The 9,450-nt window shown below is 40.6% G+C and overlaps 1 non-coding gene across 1 annotated transcript; it reads right to left on the bottom strand.

Moving 5' to 3' along the window:
• Positions 1-7,479: 7,479 nt before the first annotated feature.
• LOC120080626 lies at positions 7,480-7,586 on the bottom strand. Its single transcript, XR_005482580.1, has one exon. It is a non-coding gene; the product is annotated as a small nucleolar RNA R71 (small nucleolar RNA).
• Positions 7,587-9,450: the final 1,864 nt, after the last annotated feature.

Below are 9,450 nucleotides of genomic sequence, written 5' to 3'. Positions count from 1 at the left end.
TTTCTTTAAAGATTGAATATTTTCTATGGTGGTCAAATCGAGCAATTGTTTACATGAATGTATGTTTCCCGTGTCGTTAGTGCTACCCGTGGTCCACATTCTATGGCAGTATTTGTCTCTGTGCCGATCCGTTAAAATAATGTTGGAACCAATAATTATTCCACTTTGGCTACACAATATTTAAAAATATTGTGTGATTGGGCCGTCTCAAAGTGTCCTCTCATATGGCGTAGTGCATGACAATAGTGAATAATCACAAGTCCATATTGTGAGCAGCATACTGTGTACGGATACAGGTGCGAAAATCTGGTCTGACCCACTCTTTATACTAGATTTTTGAAGTGCTATATTCCCTAATAAATATGATCTGCATTTCATAGTCTGAGCTCGCGTCTTTTTGGTGGGCTATACAGTCTTCAAGCACAAATTGATTCGCTAAACCAAGAAAAATTGACCGACGTCCGTGGTACATGGTAGTTACTTTCAATCTAATAAGCTGCTCGTTTGGGAAGTTGTGTTCACCTCTGACTGTTTGTCGGTCAATCTTGCTGGATTATTCACTAATATCTGGATAAATGGTCCCGCAACCTGGTTCTCCGTCCCCTTGCATCATATGATTTCCTTAGTTCTAAAAATATTCCTTGAAAAGAAGGAGAAACCCATACTAATCAACCTCAGCACTGTCGTCCATCTTTTCTTTGTCCATTCAAAAATATTTTTATTCGTCAGTGGTCCAATACTGATAATGATTACTTTAGTTCCCCAGCAAATAAGCTCTGAATTTTTTCAATGCATAATATACCACTATAAGCAAATTCTTTTATCTGTGATGGTGTAATATTTGTTTGAGTAGGTATTCAAAGGTTTTTAACTACAAATATAGTGATGGGGAAGTAGCATTGTTTTCTTCTTCTTGCGAAAGCACTGTGTAATTCCCATCAGCAATAACCACTTGCATATCGCACATTAATTCAAAGGGTTGTGTGCTAAGTCCTGCGATGCGATCAACAAGGTGGCTGGTTGCGCTCTAATGTACTCTATAGTTATCATGAATGTGTGCGGCATTGAAATCAAATCAAACTCAAAACTTTCTTTCTACCCTCTAGATAATGCACTCATGTGCGTAAAAGCACTCTATTGAAGAGATTCTTTTTACAAAACGTCTTATGATAACCAAAGTCCAAGCAGTCTAAGAAAGCTCCTGACATCCGGGTTATCACATATCAGTACTATGGAGGTAAAAAAGCTTTAATCTAATTGCCTCAAATTGTTTGCCTTTTTGTTTCCAACATCGAGCTCATCCTTGGAGAATCTTTAGTGCCCACAAGCACAATACCTTCCTTCACCAATGAAGTGGCATTTCATCCCTAATTCAGATAATTAGAGAGGAATCGTTCTTACACATCGTTTCACATATCTTCTCACAGATTGTTTGAAGAACAGACTTTCGTAGTGTCCCGCACCATCACCTGTAGAAGTTTCGTAGCCATGAAAAGATTGGTCTTCAGCAGTCTTTCAAGTATACTTCTCTATAAAAAAATGATCTATCAATACAATCCTTTAGATAAAAGTTAACTCGGACGCATTGTCAGAGGCCTGAACGATACATGTGTTTGAAGTATGACAAAATGTTCCCATACGGGCAGGTTAGAATGTGGATTATCTCTTTGAATTCTTACGAGCTATATCTAGGATCTGGTTTAAAGTCGGTCGTATATATCCAATCCTAAAGAAGCAGAGAGAGAATCAATTTTCCCAGCGTAAGGCGGGTACTAAGCATTTTTGATTCGATAACAAAGGGTCAAAAGGGATAAATTATCCTTCTTTCTTGCCGCATTTCAGTTTTTTCGGTTACTTCTAATTAGCAAAATTCCGCTGTCTATATCCACGTTGACAAGTCCTCATTGGTATCAGTTCGATTATATTGCAAATGCGTGGACTAGTCATTCCCTTCTTTACTTTGGCATGTATTACACGGGCTGACCGACGTGACTTGTCGGCTATGATTAGATAAATGTTTGCACGTCCAAATTTCACTAGATTTTATCTCCCTACTTTACGAACAAATTCACACACATTCAATCGGCAGGAGTTGTAGTCTGTAAGGATTTCAAGAATCGTTCGATAGTCGCCACTTCTCTTTGTGACTCTCAAACCTAGATCCCGAATTCCTGAGTCGATTCAATAGTGTAGAGGCTAACTATCCTCTAAATAGTCTGTGAGGTCCAGACCAATTGCTTACAACTTTCTCAGGATGCTGGCAAGCGGCACTTTCTTAAAAAAATCTAATCCAATTAAGTGTAGAGGAAATTATTACAGGTAGCTTTTTTATTGGTTTGGCTCCAGGAATGCAATACTTCAGTGGTTTGGAAGGGTCTTCCAGCTTATTTGTTAGGGTTCAGGCGTTTAAAAATAGTTAAAATTAGGTCGCTAGTCAGAATCAATTTTAGAAGATTAATAAATAATACCGGTTGATGATTTTGTTTGCTCTTTTATATCATTCACTCTTGTCAGCTTGATCTTCTTTTGATACGATCATCTCATATTCCTAATTGGAGTCCTGTTTTTTTCTTCCGATCGAGCATTTGCATGGCTAATTAGGGGATGTGGTCGCATCCTCATCTTCATTTTCCTTACATCTAATCATACTCTTCTCTTCTTCATTTCAAACTCGTGTTCATTACAGGTCGTATTCATATGAGGTCTGTCTTCAAGTGCAGTGATATTATTTCATGGCTCGTATAATGTTCAAAAACTCTGATCTATATTCTGTTCCCATCCTCCACGCTGCAGTGTTGATTTCATCTTCATTATATACACATACACACTACCTGAGCCACGACCAGTGGATAAAAATGGTCGTCCAGGATGATGGGTTACGATCTTATCCTTTCCGTTTTGGGCGTGTGCATAGATCCAGGATTGTATGAAATGTAGATCGCTGGAAAATATGATTGAATTATGATAGATAGTAACTAGAACATCCCTCATACATCACTTCCTGTCTCTAAGATGCACCCAAGAGTTTATCCGCTAGATTGGAGATGAGTCTACTGTCCGTAAGTGCCTAATGTATTGCGCGCCACAGGCATTCAATTGCTTGGAGAGAGGATTGACAGGGCATTAAGCTGCATGTTGCCCGAGAAATTGCAAAAGATCGTTGTGAAGCCAGAGTGTATAACCCTCTAATAGAGCAGGGTTATTACGTAAAAACTTCCCAGGGAGGTCGGTTGCATTTTTCGATAGGAAATTATGGATTTTGAACTTTAGATGATCAATTAAGCTCATCGTTGCGAACTTTACAGTGCTATCTCTTCTTCAATCCCACTATATCCTTCAGAAACTTACCGCAATCGTGGGCATCTTATCAATCGCCTCAGTGAAAGGGAAGATTTTAATATGCAGAGACTCGTTAGTAGCATGTATCACATTGAAGCCGTTGATACCATTGTACCATCATCATATTTTTATTTGTTTAATTTTTTTTTTTTGAGTTTCTAGTTGGGAAAATGGTGGAAACGTTGATAGTTCTTACGGTCCCCTGTTCTTTTGGCTACCTAGGTGGACGCAATAAAAATTGGGTTTCCTTCAAAATCCTCTCTTTTGCTTCTATTTTCTCCTCGAGTCAAACACAATTCTTTGGTTCCGATGGCAATTGGAGCAGTCCGGCTTAGGCTTCCACTTTTTCTCTTCTACCACATGTCTTCTTCGCTCAGATAATAAACGTCACAACTGTAGGATATATGCTCTTTGTTCCCGTTATCCCTTAGTGGTTGACAACGGAAGTTTCGTTGAACTCGGTATCGGGCCCTTCTTACGGTCTATTTGCTTGAGTGGTCAATATCACCAAAATCTGAGTCCGCATTTAATAAATTTTCCGAGATTACGTATAACCAATACGCTTGATTCTATGAGGCAGCTGTTGTGCAAATCCTTTTCAATATATTTAGAGCTGGTCATGCAAATCTGCTCTCCTCTATAAGATGGAAAAGATTTGTGAGTATCCTAGCGTATGAAACTGCTGGCTTAGGGTTTATGTAACGTCCTGCACCTGTTGTATCTAATTGCGAGAAAAATCCTTATAGTGGTATCTGATCATTTATTTTGCGCCGCGCAACCGTGATTAAATTTTTTGCTGTTGATTTTTCCCACGCGAAGTTAGGGTTGGTTTCTCCATCCCAAACATTTATAGAACAATATAACGATATATAATTTGTTTTTTGCTCTTACCCAAATCCCCAATGAGTTCAGCGATACACCGTGAGATCCACATGCTCAGCTCATGTCTCGATTTTTTAACCGGACTGTTCCATTCAGAAAGTGTTTGCTGGGTCGATAACAAAGTGAATGGGGGAAAGTAGTTCATAGTAAGTGGGTGCAAGGAAATGGTGTCAACATATCCTCTGGTCGTCCTCTAATTAGTTTAACCGTGAGATTCCTATTCTGGCACTTGCTGTCGTTTTAGCGGCACTAGCTAGTTGTAAACCGTGGTGATCCTTTCGAAGGGTTGTAACATAGATTCAGAACAACCCAAGCTTTAGGAAATGAATAGGGTTTTATAGTTCCGTCTTGAAACAATTGTCTTCCAACTTAGGGATATGTTTCATACGTTCTTAGATCTGAAAAAATGGTGGGTCACATTTACAAAGTTTACTAAATGCTTAGAATTGGAATTTTTCGTCGTCTGGGGCATAGACTTCATGGGACCATTTCCACCGTTGAATGGTCACAAATACATTCGTTTATCCGTTGACTACGTTTCCAAATGGGTAGAAACGGTATCATGCGCCTCAAGTGATGCGGCGGTAGTCTCCAAGTTCTTGAAGAAAAATATCTTCACTCATTTAGGCACTCCACGTGCCATAATAAGTGACGAAGGCTCCCACTTTGTTAATCACATCGTCAACAAGTTGTTGCTAATATCCTCCATAAAGTGGCCACCGCATACCACCCACAGAAAAATGGTCAAGCTGAAGTGTCCAACCGAGAAATCAAGTTGATATTAGAGAAGGTGGTAAAACCTTCACGAAAAGATTGGGCAATGAAGATGGACGATGCCCTATGGGCATACAGGACCGCTTATAAGACACCAATAGAGATGTCCTCGTATGCGCTGGTGTTCGGAAAGGCATGTCAATTACCGTTTGAGCTGGAGCATAAAGCAATGTGGGCGGTGAAAAAGCTTAATTTTGACTTGAATGCGGTAGAGGAAGCAAGGAAACTTCAGTTGGTCGAGTTGGCCTCATGATTCCTGGTGAGAAATCATAGAGGTTGGGCAACCCATAGTCCCGAATGGGCCTATTGCAGTCGTTCGCTAATAGGATGGGGTTCGCCATGATATTATTTGCATTTGGTGCTCCATTTTCTGGTTGTTCTGCCATGTTTAGATCTTTCTCTTGTTGACGTTGGCGGTTGTTTCTTCTTCTTCTTTGAAAAGTTCTCTTGATCTCTAGGTCGTAATCGGGCTCAGGATTTTGTCTTTCACTCATACGATGCCCGCTTCTTCCCTTACCTAAAGAGAAGCAGTGCACAGTGACAGAGAGCTTGCAAAGAAAATAAAAAAGTTACCGTTAGCACAATGTATTGCCGTAGTCCCCGACAACGACACCAAAAACTTGATGCATTGTTAATGTGATGAAGTAATGGTGTAGAATGCGATGGTGGAATATGCGTTGTGCATGCAAGTTTTCTTAGCAAGATGCAAGTATAAACCCTACTTAGTTTCCTGGTAAGCCCAGGGTCGAACATAGGGACTAAGGAAACAGTATGCGATGGTAATTTTTGATTACTTTGCGGTAACAAATAAATCAATACGTTGGTTAGTTTGTTGTTTAAAATATACAGTTTATGCGGTAGAATTGAGAAAAGAGCTAATAATGCAAAAGATACAATGAGTATGCGGAGGAGCGGGTTGAGAAGGTCTTTAGCTAGCGCTTCTTGATATTGCGTTCAAGCTATGCGATCATGCTATACACATGCGACAACAATTCATTTTCCAATGCAAATGCGATAGCTCCTAGTTTTAGGACGCATGCGATGATGTCTATAGAGTTTATTCCTAAGTCTCTATTTCTTGCCTATGCGATGATGAATGATGCACACAGGTACAAGGTGACCACATACAATCATATCCTATCTCTAGGATGCATGCGATGCGCTAATAGCAAACAAAACTTATTCCTAAGCTTATATCTCTTGATTATGCAGTTCTAATCTGACTCTCCTGAGCCTAGATTCTAATATGAATTTTCCAAGCCTAGATTCTATCCTTAGACTACCCTCTCGAGTATCTCTAATGGACGAATGATGCATACATAATACAAGATGATCGCATAGAATGAAGATCTCAAGTTATGCTAGCTAAATGCTTCTTAGCCCATTCGACAGTTTTAGCTACTCATGCATAATGTAAAGAGAGTGGACAGATATAAAGATGCAATTTTCATTTTATAAATAAGTTCAGAATACAAAATGACAATGCAAAATAAAGGTAGAGAGCCTGGTAGCAATATCTTGCTTCCCAAGGCTTTTACACTGAGTTATCTCTATTCTGCCCAAAGATGTTCTTGCTTCCACAAGAGTTGGCCTCTGACACTCTTCTGAGTTAACTGGGACGATCTCTCGACGTATTCTCCCTTCAATCGTCTCCGCCTTCTCAATATAAGAAAACTATGAACAAGACTAACTATCTTCTATATGGTGAACTCTCCGAACTGAGCAAACTCCTTTAACGAAGGTGGCCTTCGGTATTTATAGAGCTTCAGGATGAAAAACTTTTTCTCTTGAATGATTGCACTGATGGGATGTCATTAATTCTCTGTCTGATGCGTGATAACGGGCATAACTTTTTGATTTTCTTTATAGAATCTCCGTCTTTGTGCACTGCTTCTCCTTAGGTAAGGGAAGAAGTGGGCGTCATATGAGCGAAGGACAAAATCTTGAGCCCGATTACGACCCAGAGATTGAGAGAACGTTTCGAAGAAGAAGAAGAAGAGACAACCGCCAACAACAACAACAACAAGAGAAAGATCCAAACATAGCGAAACAACCGAAAAATGGAGCACCAAATGAAAATAATATCATGGCGAATCCCATCCTATTGGCGAACGACCATAATAGGCCCATTCGGGACTAGGCGTCGCCCAACCTCTATGATTTCTCCCCAGGAATCATGAGGCTAGCTCTTGACAGATCGAGGTTCAAAATGAAATCGGTGATGCTGCAGATGATCCAAATTGTCGGATAGTTTGGCGGTAGGTGTGGCGAGGATCCGCACGCCCACCTCCAGAGTTTCATTGAGATCTGCAACACATTCGTGTTCCCAAACATCTCCGCTGAGGAGGTTCGATTAACATTGTTTCCATTTTTCGTTGTGTGACCATGCACAAAAACTTATTCTCTCGAACCAGAGGAGGTTACATCATGGAACAAGTAGTTGAGAAGTTCATGAAGAAGTACTTCCATCCGATGGAGAACGCCAGAAGGAGGAAGTTGATCACCAATTTTGAATAGGATATTGACGAATCGCTCAGTGATGCCTGGGTGAGGTTTAAGAGGCTGGTAAGAGATTGCTCGCATAATGGCTTACCAGACTACTTACAGATGAAAATTTTCTACCACAGATTGAACCCTGCTTCGCAGACGGCTGCCAACGCGGCAGTAGCTGGAGGTCTACTTGATAAAACTTACGATGAGGCCAAGAATATACTTGATCGCATTTCTAAAAATCATGAAGACTGGAGAGAAATCAATCAAAGATTGAGGATCAAGGACAGTGACGCGAATAACGGGGCCATCGCATCCATTCAGAACCAAATGATTGCGATGATGAATTTGATACAAGGAATCGCAATCAGTAGCCCAAGAACGCATAGTGGGAAAGTCAACGCAATCAACCAAACGACCGCAAGTTGTGCTACTTGCAGTGAAGGCCATCCAATGGAGGAATGCCCGAGGAACCTACAGTCAGTCTATTTTGTGAAGAATAATCCATTTTCTAACACGTATAACCCTGGATGGAGAAACCACCCCAACTTCGCGTGGAAAAATCAACAACAAAATTTTAATCAGTGGCGCAAAAAGAAGAACCACAAGGATTTTTCTCGCAAATAAACGGTCAGACGCAAAACCAAGCCAGCAGTTCGCAGGCACCACAATCTTCATCTTTGGAGAGTTTGCTGAAGCAATATATTGAAAAGAATGAAACAGTGCTTCAGAATCAAGCGACGTCTATCCGTAATCTGGAAATTTAAATGGGACAGATTGCGGGAGAACTCAAGAATAGACCGTAAGAGGCCCTACCGAGTTCAACAAAACTCCCGTACAACCCAAGGGATACGGGAAAAGAGCAATCTCAAGTTGTGACGTTACAGAGCGGAAAGACTGTGGTGGAGGAGAAGAAGGAGCCTAGCCGAACTGCTCCAATTGCAATGGAACCGGAGATTGTGTTGACTCGAGGAGAAATAGAAGAAAAGAAGGTGAAGGAACCAAATATTGCGTCCACCTAGGAGCCAAAAGAACAGGGGACCGTGAGAATACAACTTCCACCATTCCCGTAGAAACTCAAAAAAAAAATAAAAATGATGAGGTACAGTATCAACGCTTCATGGATATGCTAAAACAGTTACATATTAACATTCCTTTCACTGAGGCGATTGAACAGATGCCCATATATGCGAAGTTTCTGAAGGATATAGTGACGAAGAAGAGAAGTAGTGGTAAGTTCGCAACGGTGGCATTGACACAAAGTTCAAAATCCATAATTCCACCGAAAATGCACGACCCTGGAAGTTTTACTATACCCTGCTCTATTAGAGGGTTATACATTGGTCAAACGCTTTGCAATCTCGGGGCCAACATCAACTTAATGCCCTTGTCAATTTTCAAGCAGCTGAATGTGGGGCAGTTGGCACTTACAATGGTGACTCTCCAATTAGCGGATAAATCTCTTGTGCATCTAGAGAGGAAGGTGAAGGATGTTCTAGTTACCATCTATAAATTTATATTACCAGCATACTTCATCATCCTGGACTATGAAGCAAACAAGGATGTACCCATCATCCTGGGACGACCATTTTTATCCACTGGTCGTGCTTAGATTGATGTGTACAAAGGAGAGATCACACTGAGCGTGAATGGACAGAAGCTCAGGTTTGACATTATTCGAGCCATGAAATATCCTGATGAAGAAGACCTCAATGAATCCGACGATGAACCAAGTTTGAATGAAGAAGAAAAGTATGAAGATGAAAATCAAGATGAGGATGCGACCACATCCATAATAGCCTGCAATGCGATCACAGAAAAAACAACCAAAGAAGATGAGATGATCGTATCAAAAGAAGACAAGCTGACAATGAGTGAAGAAAGAAAAACAACAAAATCATCCTTGGAACAACCACTAACAATAGAGCTGAAGACCCTTCCAAACCACCTGAAGTATGCATTCCT

This window comes from Benincasa hispida, chromosome 6 (assembly GCF_009727055.1).
Source record: "Benincasa hispida cultivar B227 chromosome 6, ASM972705v1, whole genome shotgun sequence".
Lineage (NCBI taxonomy): Eukaryota > Viridiplantae > Streptophyta > Magnoliopsida > Cucurbitales > Cucurbitaceae > Benincasa > Benincasa hispida.
Note: the sequence above shows the minus strand (reverse complement) of the source record. Positions and strands in the feature narration are given on the sequence as shown.